This window comes from Typopeltis vanoorti, chromosome 2 (genome assembly GCF_054136105.1).
Source record: "Typopeltis vanoorti isolate ZY-2024b chromosome 2, IOZ_Tvanoo_1.0, whole genome shotgun sequence".
Classification (NCBI taxonomy): domain Eukaryota; kingdom Metazoa; phylum Arthropoda; class Arachnida; order Uropygi; family Thelyphonidae; genus Typopeltis; species Typopeltis vanoorti.
Genome location: NC_143550.1, coordinates 39,827,535 through 39,850,564, shown reverse-complemented (window position 1 = coordinate 39,850,564; position 23,030 = coordinate 39,827,535). Strand labels below are relative to the sequence as shown.

The following is a 23,030-nucleotide window of genomic DNA, read 5'->3' as shown; positions in this document are numbered from 1 at the left end:
TTTTTCGACCGGTTCCCGAGCTAGTCGATCTCTGGCACGGGCAAGCGGATTTTTCCTCCCGGAAACTCGGGTTTTTCGTCCCGTAAACTCAAGAAAATCGACCGTAGAACCCACATTATTTCAGACATTAAATAAATTGTCTTAGGGTTAGGGACCACGAGATGGCGGCACATATGAGCCGTCTCTCTTCACTGTGTACCGCTTAATTAGTGATAGCCTTGGGCCATCTATCTCTGATTGGTACCAGTGGAGATTGAACTGCCCACTCAGTCTCCAAAAGTTAGATAGGACTAAATGGCCTCGCCTACTCCAGTATACGGGAATAAAAAGGCGTTAGCTGGTTGTTTTTTGGTTGTTTTTTATGCCTTCGAAAGTCTCAATATAAAATGTGGTCGCATTCAGTGCATTAGTTTTAGCTACAGATACCTCCAAAGAGGGAAAGTTAATTTATGGCCACCCTGTACTATCTCCCACAAAGGGGATAGATGTAAACCATTGGATCTGTTTAAGTTAGGAGAGTGAAGTAAAGTTTCACATGTTTCTTTATAAAGCCATTCCATGAGGAAACAACTTTTGTGAAGGAATCTTGTCTTGTTCCAATGACCTCTATGTCTAGTTGATAGCATGTTCTGCAAGTCCAGACAGTTCAGGTTCAAGGTATTGAATATAAGACTGTGTTCTTCTAGCCAAATAAAGGCAGATCTTCCTGTTTGTCCGAAATGAGATAATCCACAAGACAAGGAATCTTGTAGACACCTGGATAACTGAAATGTGGAAGCTTGACCTTTTGAGAAGTGAGAAAGGCGGAGATTTTTTTGACTAGTCGAAAGGCAACAAAAATATTTAGTGGTTTTAAAACTTTTGCTATGCGTTCACTAATGCCTTGCACATAAGGGATAGGAACATGCGTTATTTCTTCTATATTTGAAGACAACCACTCAAAACTAATCAAAACTACTCAGAGCTCTTTTAATGAAGAGCTTTTCTCTTATATCCATTAGATAAAAAGGAGGAAATAATGTACTGCAATTCTTTCTGTAATAGATCATCTGAAGAACAAAAGGAGTTGGCTCGATGAACCAGTGTTTTAATAGTTCCTGCCTTTTGACTGGGATGGTGATGACATTCAGCATGGATATAATGGCCTGTATGAGTCTTGTTCCTATAGACTGAGAAATGTAGGTTACCATCTGGTTGGCAAAGATAAGACTGGTGTTCTTCTAGCCGAATAAAGGCAGATCTTCCTGTTTGTCCGAAATAAGATAATCCACAAGAGCAAGGAATCTGGTAGACACCTCGATAACTGAGATATGGAAGCTTGTCCTTTGGAGAAGTGAGAAAGGTGGAGATTTTTCTGCTTGGTCGAAAGGCAACAAAATATTATAATTTTAATTATTATTAAATATTATATTATAATTTTTATAATTATTTTAAAATTATAAAAAACTTAGCTAACGCCTTTTATTCCCTTATAGGAAGTAGGCGAGACCTTTATACGCTATCTAGCTTTTGGAGACTGAGTGGGCAGTTCAGTCTCCACAGTTAGCCAATCAGAGATAGCTGGCCAATGTCTATCACTAATTACAGCAGCCACCGATGAAGCGGCTGGCAGACAGGAGTTCTGCTATCTCTTGGTACCTAACCTAACAAGATATGTTACTGTCAGAAATAATGTGGGTATTACGGTCGATCTTCTTGAGTTTACGGGACGAAAAATCCGAGTTTCCGGGAGGAAAAACCCGCTTTCCCGTGCCAGAGATCGACTAACTCGGGAATCGGCCGAAGAAAGACTTAGAAAAAGTTCCTCCATTCGTCGACTAGACTTGAACTTAAGTCTGACTTCGAGCGACCAAGTGCAGAGGATTTAAAATTATTATAATTTTAATTATTATGTCTACTCACAATATTTCCTTACTGAAACATACCTTATTTCTGTTACTCCTAGCATTTGTATACGGGAGGAAAAGCAAAACGTTGCTAACTTTCTCCATACCTCTAAGACCTGTTTTTTTTTTTTTTTTTTTTAATATGTATTTTTCGTTTTTTTTTTCTTTTTAGGATTTACTCTTCGCTCTACAGACTATTCGTAGCTCTACCGATAATACTGAGAAGCTCATGCATTTGTTGTAAGATTGTCATTGCTCAACTTGGCTGCAAATGTGGAAAGGAACTAGCTCGTAATACCCTATCATATATGATTGATAGGTATTACTGGCATTCCTTGCGAACAAGGATAATTTTTCGTATTATTCACTAATTTTCTGAATAATGTTTAGCGAAACAATTATGGAGTTATGGTCAGCTTTCTGAAGAGATTTACAACCTGTACATTACTTGCTTTTGGGCTGTCATATCTTCACGTGAGTTTATTAAGAGATAAAGTATTGATTGAGATAAAACACAGAATTAATACTTTAAGCTCAAATTGAGAATTTAATTTTCAACTTGGAAAGGTTAAATTTAAAATAAACGCATTTATTTCGGAAATTCAGAGATCATTACCTATTTAAAGGAGCGGATTCACACAAGAAACACTTGGCGTGATATAGTATTTGACAGCAGAAGATTACAAAATAAAAATTAAATTAAATTAAAAAAAAAACTGCGAAAGACCTGAGGCATTGTGTTTTAATTTTATTTATTTTCTTTTTTGACATTTTGCCCTAAACTTAACTGTCGATATATACAACGTAAGGAATGTTGGACTTTGCATAAAAGGAACATATCACGGGATAAATGTTAGGATCGTTTTCACTGAAACTAAAGCAAATCTCTGATCCGAAACAATTCGGTTTTCATTAGACAATAAATAAGAAAAGACTGGAAAGCAGATACTCGTTTGTTACCATAAACAGTGTGCATTACTCATGTCTTTGATCAAAGGTGTGATGATAGCTTATAATTTGATTTGGTTAACATAAATTCTGATATTGTTTGGTGCGTTATTTTAATAGTACTCTACATTTCCATAAATATTGACTATGCCATCCAGCACTGTGAAGCATGCAATTATATTTTACTCTCTTATAAGGTGACGATGTTTTTTTCCTCTGGAAATTGTGTGAGAGAGAGCAGAGGAGGTCTGTGGATGGACTTTCCAACAACAAAAAAAAAAAAAAAAAAAAAAAAAAAAATAGAGAAATTGCTGATAAATGGGCCTGATATAAAGCACATGCCCCAGTACTGTGAAGCATGCAGTTATATTTTACTGTCATGGAAGGTGACAGTTTTTTTTTTTTCCCCCCTGGAAACGTGTGAGAGGGGGGGGGGGGAATTCCTTTTGAAAAAAAAAAAAAAGATGTGTCTGAGTTATTGCATGTCTGTTGAATTTGATTGCAAATGCAACAAAGACCATAATTTGCAATCAGGTGTTGCCCACTTGATTGCAAATTCCTGCATATGAATTGTAAGGTATGAAGAATTTTGTAGGATTTTACAATTGTAGCTTGATTAACAGTTTTATGCAGCATAGTTAATGGAAATGTGTTTTTTTTTTTCCCCTTGTATGTGTGATAGGAAAATCAACTTAACAGCATGCGTATATTGATAGATACAACAGATTTGAGTTTGGAAAGTCAAACAAGTTGATGTAAACTAGATGTGACTATCTGAGGAAGATCTCCATGGGATTCAAGTAATCAGAATAATTAGAGAATTGCAAAAGGTTCTATTTAGAGGAAGTAAAATGTTGTTGTAAACCATTTTAAACAAATTTTTCTGCAAACTTGTTATTTTCCATATTGTATATGACTACATGTATATTCACAGTACGGTTAATTTCTTTATATCAGCTATTTTATCAGGCTTTTAGCCTGATTCCTACAGATAAACACTGCATAAAAATATATGGAAAAATATACAAAGCATTAACTGTATTCTTCAGAAGGTTAAAAAAAAAATGTGTCTTCCACTAAGACTGCATTTTTTTCTTTTTTTAGTTATATATATATAGATAATGTCTTGCCTCTCATATCCCATTTCTGCTAAGGTAAACTGATTTATTGATCAGATTACCTATGTTTGCATATTAAGCTTCTTTTTTAGTATACTGTTTGGTTGAAAAGTTCAAAGAAACTTCAGTTTTTCTGATGTTTTGTGTGGAAAAACAGATGTATATTTTCATTTTTCAATGTCTCTATGACATATTTGGATTTCTCTTGAGTGGAATAAATCAAAGTATAGTAATCCCTTAATTATCTGTACACAGCAGGAAATCAATGGATTGGTGAAATAATTGAATAAACAGTTAACTTGCTGGCCTAGTTGGATGAGTGGTTAACATACTATCCAAACAAATAGTGGCAGTTCATATCTTGCCACAGGTGTGGAGGTTTTGATTGTCTTTAGGTGGGAAATGAATTTCATTGCCTAGTGTGAGGCCACTGTCCTGTTTATGGATCACTGAAGTAGCTTTAAAGAGTTCCATGTTTAGTCTTAGGAGCAGGGTTAGTAAAATAATAATAAATAAATAAGAACACCTGATAGTTAAATTAATAAGTTTGTTCAATAAGTCTTGAAAATTACATTATCTTTAACTGTTAATTTTAAGGAAAGAACAACGGATATTATTATATTAACTAAATAACTTTAATTAATACTTCCAATATTTCGGTAATGTTACATTACCATCTTCAGGGAACAAAAATTAATGAAATGTGCACGCAGGCACTAACACTGAGCAAAAATGGCTGAAGAAAACAACTGACATCAATCCTAAAGGGTGCCTAGTGGGCCAAATATTAATCTTGACTGTTTGGGCTGATGCTCTGAGAATGCAAACCTCCCATGTTTTGGGGTAGTGTCATGCATCCAAATTTATTGAGGTTTGGGGAGTTTTTAAGGCTGAGACTGATTCTGAGAATAATCTCTCATATTTAAACTTGCTGCAGTGTAGTAAGGAAGCCTTCTTCCAACATATTTTATGGCAAGTGTCCAAGGCATGGTCAGCAAGTCCTGAGTGGTTATAACGGTGGAACCGAATACAATTCTTATGTTCAGATATCCTGATATTAGCAGTCCTGCCTGTTTGGCTATAGTAAGACAGTTTACAACTACATGTGACCTGGTAAATTCCAGCTAGGTCTAGAGGAAGTGGCTGGTCCTTGGGAGAGCAGATAAGAGATGCCAATTTTTGATATGGTTTGTAACAAGTTGTCAAGTCATATTTTTTTAAGATTTTTGTTAACTTTTCAGAAGTACCACGAATATAAGGAATAGTGAGATTTAGAGTAGTCCTTGTTGTGGAGGGGGGGGGGGATTAACTGATTTTAATATTTTTTGGATTTTATGGGGGTTGTATCCATTGGCTACAAAGGTGTTAAGAATATGAATACGGTCAGTAGTAAGGGCATTGTTATCTGAACTGATTAATTTTGCCCTGTTATATAGGGTTTTATAATCCCATATTGTTGGAAGGGGGGATGGTGTGAACACTGGTGAATGTGTCTGCCTGTATGTGTAAGTTTTCTGTAAACTGAGAAAGCCAGGGATCCATTAGGCTGGCATGTAATCAGAGTATCTAGGAAAGGGAAATTGTTATTGTTTTCTTTTTCTAAGGTAAACTGGATTCTGGGGTGTTGATTGTTTAGGTGTGAAAGGAAGTTTTCGAGTGTGTCTAGGCCATGCAGCTAAATAGCGAACACATCATCCACATAGCGTAGCCAAACAATAGGTTTAAGTGTTGCCGAGTTTAAGGTTTTTTTTTTTTGAAGGTCCCCATAAAGAAGTTGGTTTGAGGTGGGGAGAGTGGAGAACCCATGGCAGTCCCCTCTATTTGTTTGTAGAATTTTAGTTGCCAAACGAAATAGCCTGAGTTCATGGTGAACTGAAATAGGGCTGAGATATTGGGAGAAAATTTACCTTGGAGGAGGTCCAAAGTATCTTTGAGTGGAACATTGGTGAATAAGGAGGAGACATCAAAACTGACCATTATGTCAGTGTGTTGGAGTGAGAGGTTTTCTATACTGGCTTTAAAGTGGGCTGAATTTTTAATGTGTGAAGGTGTGTTGCCAGTATATTGTGTGTGAGTACTTGGGCTAAATGTTTATCTAGTTTGTATGTGGGGGAATTGATGCCGTCCACAATGGGACGTAATGGCACATTCTGTTTATGGATTTTTGAAAGCTCATATTCTGGGCTATATTCTGGGGGGATCTAGAGTTAAAAGGTTTTAGTTTATTAGTAATTTCCACAGGCCAAGAAGTAACCTTAAGGAGCCTATGGAGTGTTCTGATTTGGGAGCTGGTAGGATCATATTCTATAGGAAAGTAAGTAGACCTATTTAATAGCAAGGAGGAAAGCTTACCTGTGTAGTCGGTTTTGTTTATAACTACAGTGGCATTTCCCTTATCCGCTTTAGTAATTATTATATTACTGTTATTTTTTAAATCCTTTAGAGCTTTGAATTCTTCTTTAGAAAGGTTGCATTTTGGAGGTTTAGCTTTAGTGAGAACGCTGGCTGCATCTAGTCTGATATTGTTGGGAAGGTTGTGGATATTATGTTCTAATTGAATCATTATTTCTTCAGAAGGGATTTTTTCGGTGTTATTGCGAAGTTATGGCCTAGGGAGAGTGCGCTGATTGATAGCTTCCGGCTTCAAGGTTATGGATGACAGGTTTATCACTGTGTTGAGAGGCAGTTGACGTTTGTTAGCTGAGGTTTGCTACATTATCTTTATCAAACAAAAAATTTATTGAACATTTACATCAGATTTGTTTTTCATTTATTAACAAAAATTTGAAATTAAAATTGAACTTTATTGATTAGCCTACAGCAGATATTCAAAATTTAAGCCTTCTGCCTTAACACATTTTTTCATTCTCTTTACTGAATAGCATATTCTGTGACACAATCGTTTGTAATCCAACATAAAAGACATATAAAGCATCCCTTACAGATATCTAAACCAGACTTATTCTTGATAGGAGACTCAGTTGCATTACAATAACCACAGTCCACTACCCAAATTACACCATGCATGATTTCTTTTGCAACAGGGATAGCATGTGAGTCATCATTGCTTGCCATAATTAGAATTTTAGAATCCTTAACTTTTGACCTCCTCTAACATAATGTTTTTCTTTGTCCTATTCAGTTATATTTATCTGCTTTATTTACTGCTCTCCAGATTCCAAAAATCATTTTGATTTCTTCACCTTCCTTTCTCTGAAGCTTGACTTTCTGCAATCCGATCATCCAAATAGTAAAATCATCTTCCTGGGTGACCTTAGCATCCACAAGTCCAACTAGCTTCCCTTTGCCAACACCACTGACTAGACTGGACAAGATACAGAACTAGTTGTTGTAAACAGTAACCTAATGCAAATTACATCTACCAACTGGAATACCAGATGACCTCTCTTCACTTTTCCAATACCCTTGGTCTTTATTTAACCAGTTCTCCTTGTTTACTGCTCTCCAGATACAACATAGATGTCACTTCTCGCAGAGAAAATTCTGCTTCCCTCCAACAGTTCTCAAGCTTATGGCATTGTCATTTGACACTACAAAGATAACAAGTGGGACAACCTCCAGAACTTCTTCCCTTCCTTTTTATGAGCAGAGCACTGCTTCCACTCTTCTGAGTGACTCACAGAAATTATTCTCACTGACATGAAGGCATTTGTTCCTCATTCCATCCAGAATTCTCATTCCTTTGTCAAGTCATCATTAAATAAAAAAAAGTGTACTAAAGCAGGTAAAGAAAAATTTTCAGCATACTGCAGCTGGCTTACAACAAGAACTTCTGTTTCATAATCAGCCTATGTGCAATAGTAGGGAGCTCTTCTTCTGTTCTCTTGCAAAAGCCAGGAAACAGACATCTACGTATTTTCACTTCCACCTCTCTCTCTCTCTTATCCAGAACTTATCCACATAAATCTCTTATCCACATAAAAATACCAAATGCCTTAGATCCCAAATTAATACTTGTCCTATATTGTCTCTACAATCTTATATGCTCATTTGGTACTTATCTCAATGCAAGGAAACAAGCATATATCCAACCTGTTTCAAAAACAAGATATGATCTGCTCTCAAACTACCATTTGATTACCTTCCTATCAACCACTTAGAAACCCACCAGTTAATCAGTAACCATGGATTCCACCACTCTAGATCCACAACTGATTTCTTGTCAGTATGCCATCGGAAGGTTTTGGAGAAACACGTTGTTCATAATGACATTTTCAGAGTATTTAATTGTGTGTAGTATGAAGGTTTGCTCAGTAAATTGACATTATTTGGTCTGCCTTCTTTCTTCTTTACTTGGGTTACAGTAGCCAGCTTTCTCTCTGGTTGTTCACTGCATATCACAATGGATGGTTCTCTCTCTATAAGTTACATCAATGCAGGTATGCCTTAGGACTCTGTTCTATCATCTACCTATAAATGAACTACCTCAAACACCACTAATCTGAATCACAGCTTTGCTCACAGTAGTACATTTCATTTGTCTTACTCATTCAACAAACCAAGAGTGCTTAGATAGCCCATTCAAGATCATTTGCATTCATTGCCTTAAACACTGATCTCTGGACCATCCTTCAGTGGCATTGGGATAACTTCGTAACCTTCAGTACTACCAAAATATGGTCTTGCCTGTTTTCTTGAAAAAATGGACCCGAGGTTACTTACCCTTGCTTTCAGTAATACAGAAATCGCCAGACAAGGATCATACATATCTACTTTGACTGATGCATACTAGCCTTTCCTGGCATAAGTACCTCCCATCAGATCATTAGCTTCCTCAGTCTCTAAAAAACTAGACATTCTTTTCTGCTCATGCTTTTCACCCATCCAATCACTTTCTCTTTACAAATCCCAAATCTTGCCCATCCTTAGGATATAAGGATGCAAAGGATATAAGATATGAGCAGATTTTTGCATCAATTTATCTTTCTTTCATGTTCGTTCTCTTTGCACTCAACTGAAACCTCCCAAAAATTTTTGATGCTATCCAGAGAAGAGTAATTCAGCTGATAGATGAACCCTTCCTCGATGACTCATCTTAACCACTATCTCGCAGATGCATTGTTTCAGCTCTGTCTTTTTTCCCCTCCAGGTATGTCCATATGGACACTGCTCCAGTGAAGTATCATCCATCGTTCCTTCATTTTCTGTTGGGTTTGTTAAAACACAAGTAGCCCAACATACGTTTTCAGTTCGACTTCAGACATCCTAAACCTGCTTCTTATCTTCCTCTTTTATTACTCCGTTACAACTATAACCTCCAGCTCTTCAAGAAAAAGTCAATAGATTTTTACTTTTCCACCTATTCTTAATGCCTAAAGACAAATGTACTAAACGTTTTTCCACTTCTTGTGTGTGCGATTCATGTTAAAATGGAAAAAAAAAGCAGATTTTTTTAATGCGAATCCTTCCATTAAAGGACGGAAACTTATAGCACATCCAGAAATCCTGCTGTAGAGATCAAACATTGAACTTTTTCAAGCTACTTCAGACTTTCACTGTACCTAGTGGTAGGCTCACGTTGGTTATAAGATTCATCTAAACCTACAGACATTCATTAACATCCATGTCACAGCCAATATGAATGCACAGTTTATTGGTGTGGGGATGAAGAAAGGGTATACTATTCATTTAGCTGACCATGCTGGTGGTTCAGGTGGTCCAAGCAGTGTATACATGTTTCCATGTATACACTGCTTGGAAAGAAGTCAACAGACACCCCAATGGGCAAGTTGCATTTTGCCATGTTACAAGTTGTGCTTGTATCTTGTATAAATTGGAGGAATATGCTGCTCCCAAATCAGTGTAGCTGTGTCTGGGTAAAATGGCTGTGAGAAGAAAAGAAAACTGATGGAATTCAAAAGAGATGTTGTGATAGGATACTACATTGCAGACGTATCTGTATGGCAAATTGTTGACAAATTAGTCCAAACCAGTTCAACAATCAGTGTTACTATACTGAGATGGAAGTGCAGGGAGTCAAGTGCTACCCATAGTGGACAACCTAACCTACCACACTCATTGAACATGACCATAGGTGCTATGAAGGATAATATAATCTCCATTTATGAGCCAACACTTTGAATGCAGAGTTCTGGGCATCGACTGGAGCATGAATCTGCACAAAAACATTCAGAACCAAGACTCACAACATGGGTTTTCATGGCAGAATCTCAATTATACAAGCCCCACATTACTTGAGTCAACACACAGCATCATCTTCAGTAGTGCAAAGAATGTGTACTGTGGGATATGGAAGCTTGGAAAGCTGAGTTATGTTATGAATCATGCTACACTCTACCGAACAGATGGACGGGTATGGCAGATACCCGGTGCACATCTCTTACCAGGGTGCATGACATCAACTATGATATTTGGAGGTGGCAGTTGTTGGTATGATCTTGTTTGAGCCTCGGACCTCTGTTTGTGGGGATACGAATATTGAACTCAGAGAGGTATTCAAACATCCTGGACAATGCAATGCTTCCTACTTTATGGCATTTCTACAGAACTGAACATTGTCTCTTTCAGAAAAAAAATGTACTGTATCATAAAGTTACTACTGTAACTGGGTGGTTTGTAAACATGAATGTCACCACACTTGCCACAAAGAGCCTTGATCTCAACCCTATTGAACATCTGCAGGATGAACTGCAGATGTTCAATAGGGGATCAGGGCTCTCAACCTGATCTCAACAATAGGGTTGAGATGTCCCTTGGGTGATGTCAAGGGACATCTTCCAGGATCTCATTACCTACCTACAGGAAGAATGTTCCAAAATTCTCATTGATCACTATTGTATGCTTGTGGAAAGCATGCCCTGTAGGATTGCTGCAGTCATTGCATTGAAAGGAGGTTCTACATCTTATTAAGGTAGGTACTATGGCAGTTTGTTCTTCAATATATAGTGTCCATTGACTTCTTTCCAAGCAGTGTGTGTTTGTATTTATTTATTATTTTAATTAATTTTTTTAATGGGAGTCTTACTGAGGAAAAGTTGTAAATCTATACTATCTTAGATAATCCAGGAACTTCATTATTGATACCAAATGCAGTGCATTTTTAAGCCACTTCAGGTGTAATAAGCAAGGATGATGGTATCACAATGCAATAAAACCTACAGCTCTTGTATCTATGGAAAGACATTCACAAATCTGGCCTTGTTGGTTGAGTGGATAGCATCTCTCTCTCTCTCCATTCCATCCAACAGACATGGTTTAAATTCCACTGTTCATGTATGTTTGGAAGAGGTTGGCTTCTTTTTTTTAATTCATAAAAATTGGTTGCATCAGAATTCCATGTGTAGTCTTGAGTAATACATTGCTGATCGCTTATGAGGATTTCAAGTTGAGGTGGTCTTCTAGCTTCCAAAGTCAACTAGATGTGGGTTTTTTCATTTTATTAATTCAAATAGAAGGAACAAATTTGTCAACGTATTTTCTTATAGAAAAAAAGGAACAGAGAGTCAGTGGAACTTATTTTCTGGTGTCTCGCCAAAAGGGTAATCTCTTCTGAATATCTAGTTACATGAAAAATAGTTTTTTTTTTCAAGACAGTGAGAATAGATTATGAATATGTTTAATCAGAACATATTCATAATTTAGATTTAAGTTAATTTAATACATAGATTTAATACTATAATACTTTTACAGTTATTATTGTTAAATTTTACAAAAACTCCGAGTACTGTGTATATATTGAGTTGGAATTGGTATGCATTTTCATACAATTACTAAAACTCTGTTAGTTCCCAAATTAACTCAAATGATACTTAAACCATAATTACATGTTTGTAGTTATACTTGTTTATTTAACTATATTTATGTCAATGTTTGTTTATTGTAGAACACAGACTTACCGATGGGGAACTTGAATTTTTTTTTGTTTTTTTTTTTTCTTTGAGTACATTACAGTTGGTTCCATAAGTATTTTATGTGTGGGTTTGATAAAAATCATTCCTACTTCAGGTATTGTAATGATGTTTCCTGTACTGTCAATTCTGGTCCAAATCCACTGTTGAATATACTAATTTATTGCATCCATTGTACTCAGTACTAAGGGAGTCCACGTGGTTAGCCTAGTGGCTTTACACTTCACAACCATATGCCTGGGGAAGGAGTGTCCTAGGTTCGTTTCCCTTCGACGATATGAGGAGCTTAAGGATCTTCCTCAGCCATAGCCAAGTTAGTCAGTCTTGGGCGTGGACACATGGTTTTATCCACCAGTTTATCTGGGGTTTTTTCATCCCGCAAGCAGGCAAACCGGTACCGTGAACACACATGAATTACAGTCAGGAATACTGACCCAGCCATAGGTCTGATTTGTCAGCTATGCCGGTTCCAGAGCCCGGATAAAATTTGGGGTGACTGAGATGGTGTTGTCCATTCCTTTAAAGGGAACTCACGGTTGCTGTATCATCATACGATAATTAATTAATTTTATAAGAGGTTGGTAAATAATGTTCGTTGCCTTTTGTGAAACTGTCATCCTGCTTATTGGATACTTACATTGACTTGAAAAAGTAATCTTTGGTCTCTTATAATGGGTAGTGTCAGGTTATCTAACCATTAGTGCATGGACTCACAGTATTAAATGTACAGTAGATTTACAACCACTCACAAGCAGGATTAACATAACAACATCCATGCCAAAAGTCTGATTGAAATCCATAGCTCGTAGGGTACAGAGAGCAGAGATGCTATTTGTTTATTGAAATAGGCAAGCATTCATTATATTCTTTATGCATTGCATTGTTATTGCACCCTTCCAATCCATATTGACATAATTTATATCTTCCATTAGGAATACACTCCTGGCAATTTATTATTATTGTTATTATTATTATTATTATTATTTCGGGCAACTCCAAGGAGTTGACAGACTCGTCGAGGGAGGCCCTAACATCATGTCAATAACAACTATTCAACATTCACACAGTATCTATCATACCTTGCCTTGAACTCATTCACGGTCATAGCACGCACAACAGACTCTGGCAGCTTATTCCACTCATTTACCAAGTAAAAAACCTAGCTCTAACACCCTTGTTAACCACATTCTTGCCCCTAGTCCTCCCACCACCAGCCCTATTCTCAAAAATATCTTCTGGATTAATCTTATAGAAACCCTTCAGTAATTTGAATGTCTCGATCATATCACCCCTATCAACCAATTTTTGCAACCCACAAATCTTCAATCTGTTCTCATAAGGTTCATTCCACAGACCTGCCACTATCTTGGTCACTCATCTCTGGATCCTCTCCACCTCCTCCCCATCAAGAAGAAACCCTGGCACCCATATCTGGGCACAGTAGTCCAGATGGGGTCTTATCAGGGCTTGATATACAGGAACAATAACTTGTTTGTCTCTGCTTGTTAAAGTATTTTTCAGTAACCAAGTGATTTGATGAACTGATTTAGCAATGTGCCCCCTAAACTTCAACTCCCTATCCACCAACACTCCCAAATCCCTGGCCTCATCAATCTCCTGGAGTAAGGTTCCACCAATGTGATATACTGCTGCTAATCTTTTCACTCCAAAATGCATAACCTTACATTTTACCACATTAAACTGACATCCATTTTTCCTAGCCCAGTTCTCCAAACTATCCAAATCATCCTGCAAAATTTTGACATCCTGTGCACTCACAATTGCTCTACCCAACTTTGCATTATCAGCAAACAAGTAAACACTTCCTCTCAGATCCTTTCCTGTATCGTTAAGGAACAAATTGAAAAGTAGTGGTCCAAGAACAGAACCCTGTGGCACACCATTAGTCACAAGCCATCTTTTGGACTCCACTCCTGATTAAACCACTCTCTGGTATCTCTCCATCAACCACCCTCCTATCCATCTCACCAACTCTATATCCATCCCCATCTGCTCCAGTTTACTGATTAGAGTTCCATGTGGTATCCTGTCAAAGGCCTTGGTAAGGTCCAGTAGAATCACTGTAAACCCATTAATCCAGTTCATCCGTCACTGTGTTATAAAACGTGAACAAGTTACTGAGGCATGATCTACCCTTCACAAAACCATGTTGCGCCCCATACAGTATCCCTTTTCATCTATCCAATCCTGTATTCTTCTCTTGACTAGTTTCTCCAAGACCTTGACAACGATTCCTGATATGCTAATCGGTCGGTAATTTGCAACAGTAGTCTTGTAACCTTCTTTATGCAGTGGAACTATTTTCCCCTCTTTCCTCCCCCTCAGGACTAACCCAGACCCGAGACTCGGATTAAACAAAATGGTCAAGGGTACTGACAATTCTTTAGCCTCTTCACGTATGACACGAGCTGGTATACCATCCAATCCCACAGATGTATTGACATTGAGGTTTTGCAATAGACTACTCATCTCCACCTCATTCACCACAGTTCCCGTATAATCTATTGGTTCATTAATTTCTGCAATGTCACTACCTGGATGATATACTCTTGCAAAGTGCTCGCTCAGTAATTCAACTATATCAACTAATTCAGTTACCTCCCTACCTTCGGCATTCTTTAAAATCATTCTGCCGTATACATTTTTTCTTTCACTTGCAACATATCGAAAAAACTGTTTAGGATTCTCTTTAGCCTGCATGGGCAATGTTCTTTCGTAATCCTTTTTTGCTTTTCTTACCACACTCGTTACCTTTCTGGCCTGGGCTTTATACTGTTCATATGCCTGCCGGTCACCTTTCTCCTTAAATTCCCTCCATAGTTGTTTCTTTTTTTGCATCTCAAGCTTAATGGTGTTCATCCATTTAACTCCTACTTGATTTATTATTCAGACTCTAGGTATACAGTCAGCCATTGCTTCATGCAAACACTTTTTAACTGCCTCCCATGCACTGTCAACTTCTAGCCCTTGCAGTTGTACATGCCATGGCACTGTACCAATCAATCTCCTAAGCTTATCATACTTACCAGCCCGATAATTCCACATGTACCCTTTCTTAATTGTAAATTCTACACCTTTAGCCACATCCTAAGTCAAGACCCCATGATCACTCTCACTAATTTGTGGTAACGTGGTCATATTCGTTACAGCCAAATTCTCAGATGCAATTACGGTCAAGCACTCTCTGACTCCTAGTATTTTCCATTACATTCCATTGGATTTTATGTGGTAATTAAGGAATAACTATCTGCGACAGCAGATAGTTATTCCTTAATTACCACATAAAATCCAATTCCTTCCTCCCATGTGTCCTCTCCTCCTTCCAATCAATGTTACCATAGTTGAAATCTCCCATAATAATTACCCTCCTTCCATTTCTTCTATTTGCTTATGCATACTATCACCACCATCTATTCCATCACCTAGTCTATAGCAGCACCCAACTGTATATTAGCCTCAAATGTGCTCTTTTATCTATCCTGCAGTTCCATTTCTATTCTCCTTGGCTGTAGCTCATCCACTATCATCAATAACACACCTCCCCCATTTTATTCTCCCTGTCTCTCCTGAACACACCGTATCCCTCACATTCAATTCCACTAGCTGTGTTATCTTCTGTCAGCCATGTTTCACTAATGCCAATAACCTGTGGTCTGGAAGTGCCAACCAAGGCCAAAAATTCTTCCCTAATACTTCTGGCATTTGTATACATGAATTGCAGAAGCCGACTTGTCCCATCCCTATTTTGATGCCTTATACTAACTATCCAATTCTGATTCGTGGTCTTTCCTACTCTCTTGGGCATATTACACACATTCAAACACTCAACTGTCTCTCTAAAAGCTGCATATCTACCCCCCCCTTAATAACTCTAGTTTCCCTGGTTCTGTACATTCACTTCCACTACATTCGACAACACCTTTTCAAGTCTCCATACACCAAATCCATTCAAATATAAACCATCCATTTTATATAACTCCTTTCGCCCATCAAACTCATTCCACACATCCACAAATTTCACACCACTCATCAAACATAATTCATGCATAAAGTCATTGGCAATTATACTCTTCTATACTCTTCACTGTCATACCGCAGCAACAGACTCGCCATTCTAACTCGCTCACTCTTTTCTTTTGCTACCTCAAGCAATTCCTTCACATCCTCACTCATAGCCTTTTTGTTTCCTTTCAAATCATTTGTGCCCACCACCACTATCAATTCCTTCACCTGCTGTTTTTGCATTCTAATTGACTCGCTTACATTCTTTACATTCGCACCGGGTTGGTACAATTTTGTTAAACTCTCAACTAACACACCTCTTACTAAGGAATCCCCATACAACACACGCTCTTTCATTTTGTTTACACTCACTTTCATACCCTTATTTTTTCTATCATACTTTTGGCGATTATTAGTCGGTACGCTTGTTAAAGATTTTTGCCAACGCTCCAGCTGCTGATTTACTCTGTGTATCGCTCCGCGTAAAGTGCTACTTCACTCATTGCGTCAGTGTCGTTGTTTTTATTCTCCGATGATTCATTCAGTCGTTCTGTATGCTTAACTTCATTCTCTCTTTCTACGCCACTCTCACAGCTATCAGGTACTACCTCGCAAATATCATCATTCGTGCCTCGAATATCGCTGTTATCTAGATTCTCACTATCGACAACGATATTACTCACACGACCTGAAACACTCTTTAAATCCTCACATTCTTTACAATTTTTGCACACATTCACTCCACTATCATTGTTTAATCACTCTAACCGCTCTCCGCAATGCATACATTTCACAAACGGTACACTGAATCAGGTCTTTTAAGTTAAGTTAAGATTTTCAGATAAATATGGTGACCTGGACACCATCTTTGTATTCCTCTTTATGGGAGCCATGTGCACAGATAATCGTATCTATCAATTTACTATTAAAATACTCGAAAAACACACAAAAATCACCCAGACACGTTAAAATACTAAAAGTAAACAATACTATTCAAATTCATCAATTTTTACTCAAAATATCACTTATCTGGTCAGGAGCTATCCTCAGACACTACATACCATATAGCCCTCTAAATTTGCATACACATTTCATACTAATTGCTGTCTGCATTCCAAAGCATATAGTAATCCTGCTAAGGTATCTTATCCTGTTTTTCTTACCTTAATACCAAATAGCCTCAGACCCATTGCATGTGTTGCCTTCTTGTAAATGACAGCATAACTCTTCTGCTTTCATTTACAAGTCCTCTATAGTCTTTCATCCTTTCACCTCTGTTTACCTATCATCATCATTTAACAAGTCACATATGATGTCGCAAATTCATTTATGATACTTCCTCTCATGAAATTCATAAATATCCATGCTTGTGTTGCCCCACCATTCTAACTTTAAGTTAAAACTTGCCAAGAAATTGTTTAATCCTTCATCCAAGTGTAAGCAAACAAAATTTGTGTGTGATGTATTCCCATAATTAGGCTGCCTATACATGGAGACTGACAACCTCACATGAACTGTTTTATCAATTCTTTTTACACCAATCTAATCCAGAGAATTCTAATAATAAGGTAATACACCTTTTTATTACTTATGTATGGGAATTATATGATTTATGCATTAATTCAATCGTGGTATATCTTCTGGGTCTGGTTTCCATTGATGAGATCTCAATAAAGGTTAAAACTGGTCTAGGTTGCAACTCTTCTCATAATTATTATTATTATTATTACCACCCCTAGACCTCATGGAGTCAAACGCTCATCTGGGAGGTCCTTTTATCACACATACAGCTCATCATACCGTGTTTTAAACACATTCAAACTCTTTGCAGACACCACGACATTCTCAGGCAAGGCATTCCAATCATTCACAACTCTGCACGAAAAAAACCTGCCTCTCACTCCCCTACTCACACCCTCTTTATACAGTTTCCAGGGATGACCTCTGGTTCTCCCCTGATCTCCCACTATTCTCTGTAAAACTTCTCCACCATTGATCCTATAACAACCCCTTACCAACTTGTAGGTCTCTATCATATCTCCCCTCTTCCTCCTGTCCATCAGACTCTGCAAATTACATCTTCTCAATCTTTCCTCATACTCGACATTCCAGAGGTCAGAAACTACTTTAGTCAGTCTCCTTTGGACCCTTTCCAACATCTCTTCATCCTTCTGAAAACCCAGTGACCAAATCTGGGCACAATAGTCCATGTGTGGCCTAATCAAAGCCTTATACAACGGAACAAGAATCTCCCTACTTCTACACATCAGTGTCCTCTGCATCATTCCCAGAAGCCTTTGTGTTGTCTTCACAATTTTGGCAATGTGTCCCCTAAATTTTAGATCCTTATCCATTATCACCCCCAGATCTCTTATTCCTCTACTTCCAACAATATATTCTCACCAAGCATAAATTCTGCATCCCATCTTTGTTTTCCAAATTTTAAAACCTTACATTTTGCAACATTGAATTCACATCCCCATTTCCGTGCCCAATCACTCAATCTATTCAAGTCTTCCTGTAAGGCCACAACATCTTCACTACACTTCATGGTTCGTCCCAACTTTGCATCATCTGCAAACAAATGAATATCTCCATCCAGATCTTCACCTATATCATTAATATACAAGTTAAACAGTAATGAACCTAAAACAGACCCCTGAGACACTCCACTAGTGACTTTCCTTTTCGTGGATATTGCTTCCCCATACACAACTTGTTGATACCTATCAGATTGCCAGTCTCTAATCCAATGCACCAATCTTATATCCAACCCCATCTGCTCTAGCTTGACTGTCGACCTATCATGAGGTACTCTATCAAAAGCCTTTGCGAAATCAAAGTATATTACTGTGCATCCGTTTCCTCTGTTCAAGGAAGCAGTCACTTTATTGTAATAAGTAAGTAGATTACTAAAACATGACCTCCCTTTAGCAAATTCATGCTGTCCATCAAAGATGATACCATTGTAATCAACCCAACTCTGGATCCGAGTTCTCACAAACTTCTCCAATAACTTAACCACAACACCTGACACTCAGAGGCCTATAGTTTGATACTTGAGTTCAATCACCTCCTTTATGAAGCGGCACAATCTTGCCCTCCTTCCATTCCTTAGGAACTTGACCGAGTGCAAGACGCATATTAAAAAAATATGTCAAGGCAGGTGTCAACTCCCCATACACCTCTTGCTCACCTACAGTCAATCTCTCCTCCCCATCATCAACTGCTCTCAATCCCTCCACGAAGTCACATTCACGAGATTGAAAGATCTTTATGAACTGTTCATTAAGTATCTCCGCCACACATTCTGCATCAGCTGTCTTTATACCATTTTCTCCAATCAATGTCATCCTTCCATAATTATTCTTTCTTTTGCTGGCTACGTATCGAAAGAATTCCTTAGGATTCTTTTTTGGCTTCATTAGCCAACTGCTGTTCATACCTCTCTTTAGCTACCCTCACCAACCAAGTCACCCTCCTTGCTTGGTCTTTGTAGACCTCATGGAATTTGTTATTTCCACTTCTCTTATGCTGCCTCCACAATGCCCTTTTTCTCTATATCGCATGCTTATTCTCTTTATTCATCCATTTCACACCCACCTTATTTAACTTTCTCACCCTTGGAATACATTTAGACGTTGCATCTACCAAACAGTTTTTGAAAATCCCCCCAAACTGCATTGATCTCTTTTCCAGCTAACTCCTCATTCCACGCTACACCTGCAAGCTGTCTCCTGAGCTCTTCATAATCAACCCCCTCCCCCTTGTAGTTCCACATATACCCTTTTCTCAAAGAGGTCCTCGCACTGCTGGCAACCACCCAGGTAATCACCTCATGGTCACTCTCACCAATTGGTGGATGATTTGACACCTCATTTATAATTACATCCTCTGATGAGATGACCAAATCCAAGACCCTCAGTCCTCATGTGCCCTCTGTTACATACTGTCTGAGGTAGTTATCCCTCAAAAACTCAAACTCATTTTCTTTACTTCCAGTTGCTATCTCATCATTCCAGTCTATATTGCCATAATTAAAATCACCCATAATGATCTCCCTTTTCTTATTTACTTGGCTAATTTGATTGTACATTTCATTATCACCACCATCCACATTACTGGTCTATTAACAACATCCTACCAAGTATTTGATTCCATTCACCTCTATTTCACACCATACTACATCAAAACCACTGGCAATATTTCCCTCTTGCATCTCTACTTTATATGGACATAACGCTTTCTTATGCTGTGTACCCCTGTCCACCCTGAGCTCCCCATTTCCCTGCTCCTCTTGCACACCCATTCTCTCATTTTCTATACTCGTACCACTCACTTCCCCATTCATAACCACCTCTTCAATCTCTCCTGTCTTACTCTTCCACATCACTTCTCACATGATCTGATTCATTCTCTCTATTCACTTCTCTACCTTCCAGCAGCAGTCTCTCTCCAAGCAATTCACACCATAACCCACTCAAATGCAGTCCATCACTCCCATAGAGCTCACTTCGTCCCTCAAACTCATTCCACACATTAACAAACTGTACTCCTGTCTCCTCACACATTTCAGCCAGCATATCATTCATAATCCTTGCTCTCTGCCTCATTTCACCACAGTCATATCTAGGCAACATGCTAACTACCCTTCCTGCCACACTATTCTCTTTTATCCTTCTAAGCAGCCTCCTGATATCCATTCTGACACACTCTTTGTCCTCTCTCAAATCATTCATACCTATTAATACTATTAACTCTTTTGCTCGCTCCTGCCTCAATCACTCTACTCATTTTAGCGTCTGGAAAGCATACTTGTGCATTTTATCCTCCAGCACACCTTTAATAATGGAGTCGCCATACAACGCCACTCGCTCATCTTTCGTTAACTCTTTCATGGGATCATTATTTATTTTAATAGTTTTTACCCGAATTTTCTTAATTTCATTCCGCATCCAATTCATTTCTTGTCTCATCCAATCCATTTCAACTTCCGAATCTTGCAACACATTCTCTCTATCATTCAATCTTTCTAACTCTCAATCCCCTCTTCTCACTTTCACTCTCATTACAAGTCTTCTCAATTTCATCCTTCTTTGTTTCCGTACTTTCGGTCCAACATGCATCGAACTTTCGCTATCATTCATTCTTTTTTTGCTATCATGCATTCTTTCGATTTTTTTTACTTTCGATTTCTGCATCACGCCATTTCTAGTTTCATTCGTTCTCTCAATTTCGTTTCCTTATGGTATAAACTTATTTTGCTTATCCACACTTTCTCTCCTTGCCTCTCACTAATCTTTCATTATGTAATTTCAAATCTACTCATATTCTTATGCCCAGATTTGATCATTTAGCTCTTTTTTTTTTTTAATGGTGTTTTATAGAATAGATGTAAATGAAAATTTCTAATATATGATTAGAGGGGAAAAAGCAAGTTGTTTCAAGGGATGATCCTTTGTTCTCCCCCCCCTCCCCTTCAAACACAGTAACATGAAAGATTGGTTTATAGGCTGTTGCACCTACAAAATGGTGTTGTCCCCAACTTATTGTGGTAGTGACCATTCAGTTCAGTATATGAAGATAGGTTATAACTATTATGTTTTCACTGTAAAAGAATGGTCCTTACATCTTTTCTACAGATACTGCACAGGAAACATGAAGTTCTGGATGTTCTATTCATTGTGTTTAGATTCATTTTGATTATCAGTACAAGTTCCTATACAGTAAAGCACTGCAACATGGCTGGGCTTGATTTGAAATTGGTGTCTGTAGTCTTGTCACTGTTAGTCACTCCTTGGAAATTGTCACATAATTCCTTTCTTGTTTTTGTTGGCAGGCGTCAAAACAAGTAATGTTTGTAGAGATGCAATGAATCAGTTCTGTAGAATCTGCCCAACACTTTATACTACCACTGACTTTGATGCATGTGTTCCATGATTGTGTTGTCTCTTCTGTTGAATATAAGTACTTCTACCTTTTCTTGTTTACATAACAGTGATATGTCATACATAAAAACATATGGCAAATTATATTTAAAGTTTTGTATCCTTCTCATCTGTACTATCTGTCCTCGCATAACTAGTTGTTTCCATCTCTGTAATATAAACTTCTTTTACTTATCCACACTTTCTCTCTTAATAAGCAATTTCATCTTCTCTTCATTACATTGCTGTGTTTCTTTGTTTTTTCTGACTCTGATGGATAATAAACCTCTTGTTACTTGTAAGTAGTTGCAATTAGAGTTTCTAGGTTGTTGTTTTTTTAATTTCTTTCCTGTATTTACAGTGGAGATTGTAATTTTCACGAATTCCTGTTTTGAATCCATATGTATTGGTTAGTATTCAGTTTATTTCAAAGTAGAAAGTGATACTTAGACCTGTTGAAGAAGAAATTGAATGGGAGGATTTCCCCAATCCCCTTTGCTTAAGCTCCTTTATTGACAGCTCCTTTGACCTGGCTTTTCAATGAAAGTCTGGCTACAGAAATGTGCCCAGGGAATGGAAGGTAAGATAGTGCCATTGCATAAGGGTGGTAGCAGACCGGAAGTGTCTAATTATAGGCCAGTTTGTGTGCCATCAGTAGTTGTTAAGATCTTGGAGAAATTAGTGAGGGACCATATACAGCATTGGGCAGATGAGAGTAATATCTGTGAGAGTCAACATTGATTTGTTAAGGGGTACTGTTGTTTTAGTAATATGCTAGCCTTTTATAATAAAGTTACAAGAGCAGTAGATGAGGGTAAAGCATATACTGCCATTTTCCTGGACTTAGCAAAGGCATCTGACAGGGTGCCACATGATAAACTGATATTTAAATTGCAGCACATGGGTTTGGATGTCAGGTTGGTCAACTGGATTCAGGATTGGCTGTCCGATAGATATCAGAGAGTTGTGTATGGTGGGGCAGTTTCAAGGAGGCAGAGGGTTACAAGTGGGGGTCCCACAGGGCTCAGTACTGGGACCTATATTGTTTAATCTTTATATCAATGACATTGTCAGTGGATTGCAGAGGGATATTCATTTGTTTGCAGATGATGTGAAGCTGGGAAGGGTTATTAGTAATAGTGCAGATGTGGTAGCCCTGCAAGAGGATTTGAATAAGCTAGCCAGATGGGCAAATGACTGGGGGTGTCAGTTTAATGCAGCAAAATGTAAGGTCTTGAG

At 37.9% G+C, this 23,030-nt stretch overlaps 1 protein-coding gene across 2 annotated transcripts in view; it reads left to right on the top strand.

Moving 5' to 3' along the window:
• The first annotated feature begins 2,149 nt into the window (after positions 1-2,149).
• Positions 2,150-23,030, top strand: part of SIDL (SIDL trafficking protein particle complex subunit 10) — a 248,066-nt gene continuing 227,185 nt past the window's right edge. For both annotated transcript variants that reach the window (XM_090411063.1, XM_090411072.1), the window contains exon 1: positions 2,150-2,360. The gene's annotated coding sequence lies outside the window, so the exon portion shown is untranslated. The remainder of the gene's footprint in view (positions 2,361-23,030) is intronic.